At 34.9% G+C, this 14,337-nt stretch overlaps 1 protein-coding gene across 7 annotated transcripts in view; it reads left to right on the top strand.

Annotated features, from left to right (window-relative positions):
* EPS15L1 (epidermal growth factor receptor pathway substrate 15 like 1) overlaps positions 1 to 14,337 on the top strand; it is a 110,288-nt gene that overhangs the window by 82,937 nt on the left and 13,014 nt on the right. The gene's annotated exons all lie outside the window — the stretch shown is intronic.

Genomic DNA, 14,337 nt, shown 5'->3' with positions numbered 1-14,337 from the left:
AGCCTCTCAGGCCTTTACAAATACTGTCGCTCAATCTGAAACAATCTTCCCCTCAGATTTCTACCTCTTCCCTTCTTTCAATACAGTTCCAGAGTTATCTGGTCTGTTCCATTAAAACTTTTCTGTTCTTCCCCACAGGTTCCAGTTCCTCAATTTTGTGTCATTGAACCTTTCTTGAATCTCTCATTGTGTTTGGACATCTTCTATTCATTTATATTATTACAACTTGTATCTTAATCATTAGTATGTTTTTCTCGCTCTTTTTCGAGATTGCAAATTTCTTGAGAACAGAAATTCTATTGACTTTTATCTATGTATCTTTAGTACCTAGCACAGTTAATTATATATACTAGAGTGTTAATAAATGTTTGAATTGAATTGATTGTGATAATACTTAGAAGTGGCCTGCACCTTTATTATTAAATTCTCTTTCTTATACCAGATAAATTATTTTGGCCTTTCCACATTGATCTCATTTTATAACTTTTTACTCATTTCATGAAGAGAGGCAGTTTAAGTTAATTGAAATTAATTTAAGCCCGGGATTCAGGAAGCTTCGATTCTCTTCTTTCTTCTCACTAATTTTTTCTGTATGATATCACCATATAAGGAATATCCCCATTCCTGCTTACTTCACAAGGATGTTATCTAACATAAATAAAAAAGACTTTAACCTTTTTAGTCCTCAATTTCCTTTTCTGTAAATGTAAATTGTTTTTTTTCCTCTATGCTCAGTTGAACTACATTACTTTAAAAAAAATAATAATAGCCTTTTAATTTTCAAAATGCATGCAAAGGTAGTTTAAAATATTCACCCTTGTAAAACTTTGTGTTCCAAATTTTTCCTTCTTCCTCCCCTTCCCTAGAATGGCAACTAATCCAGTGTAGGTTAAACATGTGCAATTCTTCTAAATATATTTCCATATTTATCATACTGTGCAAGAAAAATTAAATCAAGAGAGGGAAAAAAAAAAGAGAAAGTCTATTGGAATTGCCTTAAATCACCTCATTTTGCAAAGAGTTAAATCCATTACAGTTGATCATCCCATAATCTTATTGCTGTGTACAATGTTCTCTTACTTCTGCTCACTTCTCTTAGCATCAATTCATGTAAGTCTCTCCAGACCTTTCTAAAATCATCCTGCTGATCATTTCTTATAGAACAATAACATTTTATTACCTTCATGTACCATAACTTATTCAGCCATTCTCCAGCTGATGGGCATCCATCATTTTTTTTTTTTTCAGTTTCCAAAAGTTTGCAAAAAGGGCTGCTAGAAACATATGATCTCTTTGAGATAGAGATCCAGTAGAGACACTGCTGGATCAAAGGGTATATACAGTTTGATAGCCCTTTGGATATAGCTCCAAATTGCTCTCCAGAATGGTTAGATCAGTTCACAATTCCACCAACAATGTATCACAATTCTACCAATAACGTATTGGTCTCCCAGACTATATTACTTCTTTTTTTTTTTTTTCTGATGGTATTTTATCAATCTTTTAAATTCTTTTTTTTCTTTTTTATTATAGCTTTTTATTTACAAGATATATGCATTGGTAATTTTTCAGCACTGACAGTTGCAAATCCTTTTGTTCTAACTTTTACCCTCCTTCTCCCTACCCCTTCCCCCAGATGGCAGGTTGACCAATACATGTTAAATATGTTAAAAGTATAAGCTAAAATCAATATATGTATGCATGTCCAAACAGTTATTTTGCTGCATAACAAGAGTCGGATTTTGAAATAGTGTACAATTAGCCTGTGAAGGAAATCAAAAATGAAGGCGGACAAAAACAGAGGGATTGGGAATTCTATGTAATGGTCCATAGTCATCTCCCAGAGTTCTTTCTCTGGGTGTAACTGGTTCAGTTCATTACTGCTCTATTGGAACTGATTTGGTTCATCTCATTGTTGAAGAGGGCCACGTCCATCAGAATTGATGCTCATATAGTATTGTTGTTGAAGCATATAATGATCTTCTGGTCCTGCTCATTTCACTCAGCATCAGTTCATGTAAGTCTCTCCAGGCCTTTCTGAAATCATCCTGCTGGTCATTTCTTACAGAACAATAATATTCCATAATATTCATATACCACAATTTATTCAGCCATTCTCCAATTGATGGACATCCACTCAGTTTCCAGTTTCTGGCTACTATAAAGAAGGCTGCCACAAACATTCTTGCACTTTACAGGTCCCTTTCCCTCCTTTAAGATCTCTTTGGGATATAAACCCAGTAGTAACGCTGCTGGGTCAAAGGGTATGCACAGTTTGATAACTTTTTGAGCATAGTTCCAAATCGCTCTCCAGAATGACTGGATATATTCACAATTCCATCAACAATGTATCAGTGTCCCAGTTTTCCCATATCCCCTCCAACATTCCACATTATCTTTCCCTGTCATTCTAGCCAATCTGACAAGTGTGTAGTGGTATCTCAGAGTTGTCTTAATTTGCATTTCTCTGATTAATAATGACTTGGAGCATCTTTTCATATGGCTAGAAATAGTTTCAATTTCTTCATCTGAGAATTGTCTGTTCATATCCTTTGACCATTTATCAATTGGAGAATGACTTGATTTCTTATAGATTAAAGTCAGTTCTCTATATATTTTGGAAATGAGGTCTTTATCAGAACCTTTGACTATAAAAATGTTTTCCCACCTTATTGCTTCCCTTCTAATGTTGTCTGCATTAGTTTTGTTTGTACAAAAACTTTTCAATTTGATATAATCAAAATTTTCTATTTTGTGATCAATAAATCTGATCTCTAGTTTTTCTTTGGCCAGACTATATTACTTCTAAAGGTATTTCTTACTGTGATCCTGTAGAGTGCTGTGAGCTACTTAGACAACAGGCTTTGTAAATCTAGCATAATAGTGTTTTATTATTGACACAGTAGGAAAACGTGTAGATTTATTTCCCTTTGATTTTCCTTTTATAATAGATGTAGTGGCTGAAATGTTCTGTTCATAAAAGGTAGATGTGGAATCCACAACGTCTTTTGTCTTATATGTTTCTCAGTAGTCAAGAACTCAGACTAGAAGTAGGCAGATTCCAGGGTGGGATTTCATGAGGGACACTTTGCTTATGGGTTTTTATAAATGCAAATATTCTTAATACTAGAACATCCTATTCTCCTTAGTGCATAGTAATTGGTTGTGATGTCAGATCTAATATATTCTTATGAAAGTTCAGTGCCTCCTGTGGACTGTAATCCATATATACAGTTTTAAAACTTGGTCTACAATACTCAGGTGCCTTGCCCAGGCTCTACTTTGTTAAGGCGATTGAAATGCAGACATTTTGCTTAAATAAGCAGGGTAATCAAATTCAGCTATCTGTAAATATATATATTTAACAACAATTTCAGATTTGACAAATTGCTGCTGAGGAATCTTGTAGGCTTATGTATCAGATTCCATTAAACATGTATCTTTTAATTTAAGAAATTTCAGTATTTGTAACAGTTATAAGTTTTCATGGGTATACTTATCCTTCCTTCTCCCTGTGCAGTGGACAGTAAATGGATAGTTACTTGAAATATGTGGATACTTAGTATCTTACAAGAGAGAGAAATGAATGTTGGAGAACTCCAAATAGCAAACTTTGAGATGGTGGTAATTTCCTTTGATGTCATGGTCTTTGCTTATGGTCTACAGTCAAAATGTGTTAAGCAGTTAAGCAAGGAAATGGACCATGTAAAAACCCACCAATGGATAATGTTGAAACATTGTTTTCATTTTACTTCTATCAAAGAAAAGCTGACAAAGCATATTTCAAATTTTTAAAAATTCATACAATTTGAGTAGTGCCATGTGTGACCATTCTCTGGCATCACTGACAAGTATGAATGACATAATGCCAAGAACTGAGAAGGGGCAGGGGAGAGGGTCCTTTCACTGTTATTATTCATAACCAGAGGAGCTAGGGTGGAGAAGTTTATATCAAATACACTCATATATATGTCCCATATTTCTTAATAACCTTATTTATTCATAAACTACCTACTAGGTTCTGGGGAGAAAATTCAAGGTATTTTCTTTGTTATCTTAGCTTGATTTGATGAAAGAGGGATCAGCCTTTGTGTAGAGGAAACAGAGTGATACTGAGTTTTTAAAGGATCTAATGAAATAGTTTGTTTAAGAAAAATCTGATGAAAATGCTCTACAGCCTCTTTTTCTCTGACTTTAGCTTGATTTCTGAGAGAAATTTTTGAGGGGTTAGTGAAAATAGTAATAGTCTTGGATTCAGAGACTTGGGCTCATGTTCTTATTCTGCCATCTTTGTGACCTGGGATTATTCATTTGACCTATCTGAGTCTCAGTTTTGTTGTAAAATGACAAAGATAACATTTGTACTCCTTACTAGACTGCTGTGAGGTTCAAGTGAGATGATCACATGCAACCCATTGTGAGCTGTAAAATGCTGTACAGATATGAGTAGGTATTATTGATTACACTGTGGTTGGCAGATAGCAGCGGTAGCTGTGTGCTAAGAGCGTGTTGACACAGTTCCTACTCATCGGTAGGAAGCGCCATCGGGCGCTTATGTTGGGAGGAGGCATAAAATAGCCCACCTGTACACAACATCTAGACCACACACATCCTTTTAATTAGTGTTTCTGTTTGTTTGATTCAGTTAGATTTTTACATTTTGCTTCTTTAATACTAACTTAGCTTTAAAAAGATTGCTAGAGAAAGCATTTGGGGGAAGCTGAGACTACTTTTGTGCAGTCATATGAAGAATATGACCATATGAAGAATATGGTCACACATAGTCTTCTTCACTATACTTTCCTTAGCAGTTCTGTGGGCAGGGAGAACCAAGTTCTGCTCCTTTGCCTTTGGTGAGTCTGATTTTTCTCTTCTCTGTCATATAAACGAATCATTTACTACTGGGGAGAGCACCTGCAGTGGTAACGGCATCCCCATTTTATTGAGGCTCAGATAGGTGACATGCTGACAACCATACATTGAAGGGTCTTCAGGAGCAGGACCTAAGTGCAGGCCTTTTGGCTCCAGACCATTCTTCTTCGCAGAGTCCATACTGCTTCTGAGCATATCAAATATGATTTAGTGTAAAATCTTTGATTTGAAAACATTCAGGAAGGCACTTGGGATTGGTAAATTTTTTTTTTCTTTGCAGAATAGGCTTCACAATATACAGTAAATGTGTACTTTGTATAAAAGACTGGTGCTAGATGCTAAATGACAGTACCTTACAAAAATAGGGAGCTGTGTGATTTATGATGTATATATCTTATCTTATTTGATCTTCACAACAACTCTGAGGCAGGGAATAGGATTTATTATTCCCATCTCACAGATGAGGATGATGGAGCTCTGGTAGAGAGGTTGAGTGACTTCCTGTAACAAGGTGGGTGTCCCACAGTCTCGAAGTAGCAGAACTGATGTCAAGTCCAATGTCCTCTCTTCAGTATTATCTCTGAAAAAAAAAAATGCATGGGTTATACCAGTTTGCATGGACCAAAATCAAGCTTATGTCCCTGGCCTTCATACAGTTTACATTTTGTACTTCCTTTATAGAATCACATTATTCAAAAGGAAAGGGATATTGGACATCAGCTGATTGAACCTTTTTCTTTGACAGATGGGGTACCTGAGATCCACAATGTTAAATTCTTTGACCATGGTTAGTCAGCTACTTAGGTGGTAGCCAGGATACTTAACTTAAGGACATCTTATTGCCCAGCTCAGGATCCAGTTAACTACACGTTGCTGCAGATTATTGTGGTTTTCAAATTTTGTGGGAGTGATTTAGCAGGTTCCTTTGACTTAATTCCTAAGAACTACAGTATTAGAGGTTATATGTCTTTTTCTGCAGCTGAAGATGCTACCCTTAAACATTTCTAGATCTTGAAGCCTGATCTCAGTACCAAACTTTACAGAATTTCTTGCAACAAATTAACTGTTTTACTTCATGGCTTCAGTGGCTGGTTTTCTTTTGGTGCCCAGGTGGACATTTTGTCGTTGTGATTTGCATTCTTTTCAAGATTGTTCTCAGTAAATTTTAAGCAAGCAGGCATTCATTTTTCATTATTTGTTTCTGCCAGACTCATTGAAAATGAATACCTAGCAAGCCTCCTGAAACCTGGCAGTTAAACTTAGTACACGTACAATTCTCTCAGGTAAACAATGATATATTTTCTGCAACGAACTACAGATTGAAATCAGTCAGAGTTCACCGCTGAATAGTTTCTAGGTAAAAGTTGTTGATTTGCAAAGAGAGAAACAGATTTTTTTTTAAGTTCAGGAAATGGCTGTGTGGGTGTCAGTGATTGGGTTACAGGCAGAATTCAGTCCTTTAGTGCTGTGATATGGGTATCTGGCTGCATTGGCCCCACCCTTCCCCACTTCCTTCACACAAAGCCTGGTGCATCTCTCTCTCTCCTGTGGTTTGGGTACTACAGCAAGCCAGTGACATTAGTGGAAGAGCCTCGACCACTAACCATTAAATAACCTTTAACCTCCACTGCAATTTTATTATCAATATATTTCTTCTAATGACCTTTTAACCCTAACAACTCCCTAGAATGATATTTTTATAAATTCTTATACAAGAATTCTACTGTGAAATATCTGTTTGCATTATTCACATAAAATATACTACCAATGACTTGGCATCCTTATTTAGTATAAATGGTGACCTACAAAATACAGTTTTTCTAATAGGAAATACGTCCTGACTTATGTCTTTGTAGTGCTTAATTAAATTCAGGGCATTTTGTTGAATTTAGATGCTTTCTTTAGGGTATGGTTTTGTATCCTTACTTAAGTAAATCATATTTCCAAAGCCAACAGTAATGTCAGTAATTGCAAACTTGTTACAGATCACATAATTGATTAATGATAATAGTTATCAATGTTAGTTAAAATCAACTTGAAACCAGAATAGTCAGCAAAGATTTAATTCTTTTTTTAAAAATTGTTCTTTTTTGGCCCTCTTGTTTATTGCACAACTGCTTAGAAATTGGCTTCTCAAGTTTTACTATGTGGTTAATGCCTTTACACCCTCAGGTTAGGCATTTTAATTCGTTCCCACAATGATTTAAAAAAAAAAAAAGATTCTAAGTTGTGGAAATAGAAGTAGAAATAGTTAACCTCTATTTCCCATGACACTTAGTAGAATAGTTAGGAAATTTTTTTTTGTTGAGTCATGAATGAGTATTAGAAATTTAATCTTTATAATAGAAATGCATGTTTGAGGGAAGCTCATAAAAAATACATTTAAATGAGAGGTTCTTAATTAGCCTTAGGTACTGATCTTGAAAAATATTTTGACAACTATTTCAACACAATTGATTTCCTTTTCATACCTACATATTTTATGCATTTAAAAAGATTATTCTGAGATGGGGTCCATGAAATTCACTGGATTGCCAAAAGGGGCCAATTATAAAAAAAGATTAACAACCCCTGACCTAAATAGATGTTTATTTAGAAATTATTATTCTCAGAAAATCCTTAGAATCCAAGACCTGAAATTTTCAGCTGTCTTCAAGAAAAGTGTTTTCTAGAAGTAGGACAAAGTGCTCTTTCATCATTTTAGTGTCTCCAGTTAATTATACATGACTGACAACTGTCTGGGGTCCTACATTAGTCCTTGTTTTGAATTGTGGAAGGAGTATAATTCCTTCTTGGGTTTCCTCTGGGGAAAAAAAAAAAACACCCAACAACCAAAAAACATTGATAGAGGATCCTTCTCTGCATAGATAATTGTGAATTAAAAATAGAAACATTTGCCTACTTTGGTGTACACCCACCAGAAAGAACTGATTGAGTAGGAGTTTGATAACATAGTCATCACTAGTGAGCTCTAGCTTCTGCCCAAACATGAAGAGCTTAGGCTCTGAGAGTCAAGGGAGTCCTGTTAGTCTCCGTGATTAGTAGGTTCTTGGGCCAGAGGCCCCATTCTGTCAATTACTGACTTGCTCCACACCAGTGACAAAGAAATTTTTTAAATACCCTCTATTTATTTATCTGTGAAGATGCTATTCCTATTTTCACCCTAACCAGTAGAATGTGAGTTCCTCAGTATTGTAGAGTTCCTCTACAGCAATAGAGACTGATAGGCTTTTCTATTGAGTAAGTAGCATGGTATGGTGGAAAGATCTTTTGCTGGGGTGTCAGAGCACAGGGATTCATATTTTTCTACTCCTCCCCCACTGTCTGACTTACTTGATTGGATAAGTCATTGAATCTGCCTTGGTCTCACTTTTCTCATCTGTAAAATGAAAAGACTGATTTAGATAGATGCTCTCTGAGCTACTCTGAGCCCTATATCCATGTCAGTATGATTCTGTGTGTAGAATTTAATAATAAATGATTGATCGTGAGCAAGTCTATTTACTTCTCTGAGATTCAGTTTCCTTATAATTTAAAATAGAAATAACACTACTTGTTCTTTTTAACTTTACAGGGCTCTTGTAAGGAGAACATTTGAACTTTAAAGCATTATACAGTTATAGTTAGCAATCATCTTTTCCAGTTCTCATGTTTACAGATAAGGAAACTGAGTCCAGAGAGAAGAGAGTTTTTCAATAAATGTAAGTTGCTATTCCTGTGGTCTGTGAGTCAGCAAGAATTCTCTTTGCCTTGGGTGGGATGATGGAAGAGGATCCTTCCTACATTCTGGCCATCAAAAGATAGTGTGATTGTGAGAAGAAACTCCTTTTTGATTTCCTTGAATTTTCCTGTGGAAAAGCAATTAGAGAATAGAATCAAGGAGTGACAAGAAGGCAGATTTAAGCTGAATATGAGGAAGACCTTTCCCACACTGTAAATGAACTTTCCAGCAGTGAAATATACCACCTCAGAGAGAGAGAACAAAAGTATATACAGGAGAGAAAATAAGATGGAGGGAAATATAGATAGTAATTACAGCTGTGAATGTGAATGGAATGAACTGTCCCATAAAGTGGAAGTGGATAGCTGAGTGGATTAAAAACCAGAATCCTACAATATGTTGTTTACAAAAAATACATTTGAAACAGAGAGATACATACAGTGTAATGGTAAAAGGCTGGAGCAGATTTTATTATGCTTCAGGCGAAGCAAAAAAAGAAGGGGTAGCAATTTTGATCTAAGATAAAGCAAAAGCAAAAACAGATCTAATTAGGAGAGATAAGGAAGGAAACTATATCTTGTTAAAGGATACCGTAGACAATGAAGTGATATTGTTACTTAATGTATATGCATCAAGTGGTACAGCATCCAAATTCTTAGAGAAGTCAAGTCACTTAAAAGAAGAAATAGACAGCAAAACTATACATCCCCTCTCAGAATTAGATAAATCTAACCACAAAATAAACAAGAAAGAAACTAGGGTAGTTAATAGAATCTTAGAAAACTTAGATATAATAGACCTCTGGAGAAAATTGAGTAGGAATAGAAAATAATATGCTTTTTTCTCAACAGTATGTGGCACTTAGGCAAAATTTGACCATGTATTAGGACTTAAAAACCTCACAAACAAATGAAGAATGGCAGAAATAGTAAATGCTTCCTTTTCAGATGATGCAATAAAAATTAAATAAAAATTACATTCATTAAGGGCTAGAGAAAGACAGACTAAAGACCAATTGGAAATTAAGTAATCTAATTCTAAAGAATGAGTGAAATGCACCATGTCCTCCTATAAGATAGAAGTTCTCTGTCATTGGAATTCTGCAGGAAGAACTGGTATATCCCTTGTTAGTCTGGGGAGAGTATTCTTGATGAGGAATTGGTTGGACTAAATTAGACTTCTCAGTTCTACTCCTAAAATTCTGTTTCTTGGATTCCTTTTTCCTTCCATCAAGGCAAGGTATTGGCAAGCAACATGTTATGGTCAAAAGGTCATTCGCCTTGGTATCAGAAGACATGAGTTCCAGTCCCATCTTACTTAACTCCTTGTTTGAGCTTGAGCAAGTCACTGAACTGCCAACAAGGTGGTCCTTTCCTATTTACACTATCTCTTTTTTCATCCTGAATGTTCACTCTTATTAAAAACATAGCATATAGTATAATGTAAAACAATTTTTTAAGGTATCATTCACATCTGTAACTCCTATTTATCACATCCTATTTAAGGCTGGGGAAAGCATCTTATACCTATTTACAGTGGTTTTCAAAGCACTTTGCTACTTTTAGAACTTGAGAATAGAGACTGGTTTTTGTTTGAGGCTTTGTGTTCCCCCAGTGCCTTGATTCTTAAGCCAGTGTCAGCACAGAATAAATGTTCAGATGAAGTTTCTCAGCAAGGGAAAGAGAACCCATTAAGTCCTCTCAGCTGCTTCTTAGTGAGAGCCTTTAGAACTTCCTGGTGGGACATCTACCAAAAGAGTCAAACTGAATTTTCCCCCCTCCTCAGACAGAGTTTATATTATCTTTTAAATGAATTTGTGAAACTTTGGCATTTTGTACACATAGCATTTCTGTACAGTTAGCTTTTACTATAGAAAATGGCAAGATTCTCAACTCAGTGCTTTTATGACCACATGGTAACTACTGTAGAATTCATTCTTTGGATTCATTGGCTTATGAGGGAGAAGAGTGAACAGTATGAGATGTCTGCAGAAATTGGGCAAATCCCAAAGTATTGAACGTGAGATATTGACAAACTTTGAGATTTTGAAAAACAAAAGAAAGACAAAACAACTTGGGTCTAAGACTTGAGTACATCATACTGTGATTTTGTTGTGTGAATGCATTAAGTTGTTTACTGGTAGTGTGATCACCCTCCTTCCTTCTCCCTTTCTGTACCATATGACTTCTGTCATCGTTTTTGATTACTGTATGTAACCTGTTTGTATGGGAATTTAAAATTTTTTTATATTAAGTGCCAGTGATATCGTCCAGAAATTTTGGTGGAATGAAGGGACAAAAGGCTTGGTCATCTTTTCTCAAGGATTCTGAATCAACTTCTTCTTGTTCCTTTTAAATACATTAAATTGATTTTTTTCTTGACATTTAGTAAATATTTTTAGTGGAAAAATCTCAACACTCTGATCACTTTGAACCTCAAATTTTATCTGATCAAGTCATGTTTTAGGTGCAGCTTTGATCTCTGTTGGCCATATTTTTATGCAAGGTGCCTGCCATGTGTTCAATCTGTTGCAAATGATTTAATTTTTCTTATCAGTTATTTGCTTTGCTCACATTAAAAATGATTGATTCTTGGTTTATGCACTCATATATAAACATTTGGGAATCTAAAAATATGTTACCAAGAGTGATCATTTAAATTATAAAGCTGTTGTGCTGAACGTCTGGTGATTGGCACACACTTATTTACTCCTTTTTTTCTACACTGAATTTTTTAAAGGAAGAAGAGTAACAATATTTATATTTATATTATATAATATTATTTTAATATTATGTAATATAACAATAATTGTAATTTAATTTAATATAATAATTTATATATTTTATATTTATATATAATTTAATATAATACTTTCTATTATATAATATAAAATAATGTTTTTATATTATAATTTATATTTCTATTTAATGATTTCCATTTATGATCTTATTTGATCCTAACTTAATTCTGTTTGAGGTACATAGTAGAAGTACTATTATTACAATTTTACTGATTGGAAATCTAAGGCCAAGAGAGGAAAAATAGTCAAGGACATATAGCTAGTGAATGGTAGACCTGGAATTTGAGTCTAGATCTTTGACTTCAAGTTTGCTATTCTTGACACTGTACGTCTGTATGTAAGCAATGTAAACTAATCCTCCCTGTGAAGGAATCCTTTGCCCGTTTCTAACAACTTCCTCCCAGTATCGTTTAAGTACCACCCAATATCACCTCTCATTGGCTTGATTTTCAGAAGTCCTGACAGTTGAATGAGAGTTTGGGCATCCTGTGTTGTATAGGATAAATGACTTGGGGGAAGCAGCTGGCCCAGCCACAAACCAGAAATTCCACTTGTTTTTCATTCTTTTGCTTTGATCTTTCATTTTAAAAAAAATTGCTACGAGGTAAATTTAGTAAGTAGTGTTGGTCACAGGAGTTTCTCATTGGAATATGCATGTGTGTGTAAACACATTTGTGTGTGTATGTATACATGTGTGTTTCTATACATACACATGCATTTATTCAACATTAATGTAATTACTTAGAGATGCATGTAAATCTTTTTAGTTCCTATCTTTTTGATCTTTGCTTCAATGGTATTTATTAACCCCATTTGTAAAACTTGGAATTCACCAAAAGTTATTTCTTTCCATGTCAAGTAGTGGTTACAATAGAACAGAATCTATGGCTCAGGCTATTGGCCTTGCCAATTTCTCACAGAATAAGCAGAAATTGTATCATGATAGGTATAGGATTTCCTGAAAAGCATTCTGGGAAAGCCATATTTAATTTGTGTTAAAACACGAGTCCCAAAGTGTTCATTTGGAAAGTGCATTTACACTCTTAATGATATTAACCTTTTGAGTGCCAGAAAGTGATCACTACTTAAGAAAATCAAGAAGTAAAAAATTAAGATTTTTACCTGGGGTGGAGTCTGAGCTTTTAACAGCATTTAACCTGCGGTAAACCATTTTGTTCACATTGTTTTTGCTAAAGTAAGTCCTGTGTGTGGTTTCGGTGCACCGCTTGGGTAACTGCTGAAACTGCTGTGGTTTCAAACTAACTTGTCTTCTCTTAAATCTTCTATACTTTTTATACTGTTAATGAAAACTGTAGCATGGACATTCAGAAAATAATCATATAATCATGGGTGTTACCATCAGAATCAGAAAAGTATTCCTTAATTCTCCAGCAATTTAGAAGGCTCTTTTTTTTGTTGTTGTTGTTGTTGTTGTTGCTGGTTTCAAATGCAGAAGGGGATAGATATTTCCATTTATCCTAATAAAACTTCATCTGGTACTACATTTTAGAGCTCATTCAAGACAAGTTCACAAAACAGTCACACATGAGTATCACTTGTAGAAATAGGTCTCTTTAGCCTAGAGTAGATTTAGATCTAAATGGGGGACATGAAAGCTATCTTTCCCATGTCCCAGTTCCCATGAAAGTGGGACTTAATTGTGTTTGACCTAAACTGAGATCATTGATTTGAGGGTACAGAGATTTGGGTTCAATATGAAGAACTGATAAATAATTAGAGCTGTTTAATAATGGAATGGAATACCTGGAAAAACACTTAAGTTTCCTATCTCTGGGGGTGTTCAGGCAGAGACTAGATAAATACATAGAGATACTGTAGAGATTTTTTGCATCACTTAGGTTTTGGACTAGAATACCCTCTAAGTATTATAATATTATAATATCTTCCCAGTTCTACAATTCTGTGATTCTATCTAAAGTTGGATGTTAAAGTTAAAACTAGTCATAAAATTAGAAAATTCGCTAAGTAAAGTGAAGATCGCAAAATTGTCTTATTATATACATATTGCTATTGAAATATGAGTTTCTAGAAATATGAAAATTACTAACAAGTTAGCAGGAGTGTTTACATAAAAATAGGAACTAGATTGAGAATTTTTAAAAATGTAGTAGCTAAAAATAATCAGCATGTGTGCAGAGTGAAGTAGGAGACTTGGATGAGAAGGTCCATGGCATTAATAGATATGTACTTCCTTTTGCAGAAAATTTGTTGTTTTATAATAAGCGCACTCTAATACAGAACCAGAAACATCTCTAACACTTTTTACACTGGTTAAGTCCATCATAGTCTTCATGCAAAACATTAAAAACAGACAAACGAGAAAAACAGTTTTTACTTTGAAAACAAGAGGTAAACAGTTGGTGTGCCCTGGTTTCACATTAACAAAGTCATGATTTCCAAACAACAGCGGTTTCAACAATAGAGAAAAACTAAGAGAAGGCAGTTTTTGAAGTGAGCAGCTCGTTTCATCTCTCTGATAATCTGCCTGGTTGTTAGAAACCTCAGTTTGAAATGCTTCTGAGTGGGGTACATTTCAGCATCCATCATCTTTGTAATGACAGATATTCAAAAATCTCAGCTGAAATTTGATCAAGAACATAATTTTGGAAAGTGCTTTTAGCACTTTAAAAAGTGGCTTTTATAGGGATGTCGGGGTCCTATGGCCAGGACCTCTGTTAGCTCTTTTCTGAATCCTAAAGAAGCCTTTGCCAGCTCACAGGAGGCAGTATATAGAGGCTTTGATATTGGGCTTGCAATCCTAATTTTTGATTCTGATTTTGACAGTAGTTATGTTACTTTGGGAAAGACTTGTCACATCTGAGAGCCTCAGGGTTCTGGGCATTCAGAAGAGGGTATAACTACTTACCCAAAGGCCCACCATACAGCTTCTTCTAGGGCTGTTGTGAAGAGGAGAAACATAAGG

The sequence above is a fragment of the Sarcophilus harrisii genome, chromosome 1 (assembly GCF_902635505.1).
Source record: "Sarcophilus harrisii chromosome 1, mSarHar1.11, whole genome shotgun sequence".
Taxonomy (NCBI): Eukaryota; Metazoa; Chordata; class Mammalia; order Dasyuromorphia; family Dasyuridae; genus Sarcophilus; species Sarcophilus harrisii.
The sequence above is the reverse complement of the archived record's forward strand: the minus strand, read 5'-3'. Positions and strand labels throughout refer to the sequence as shown.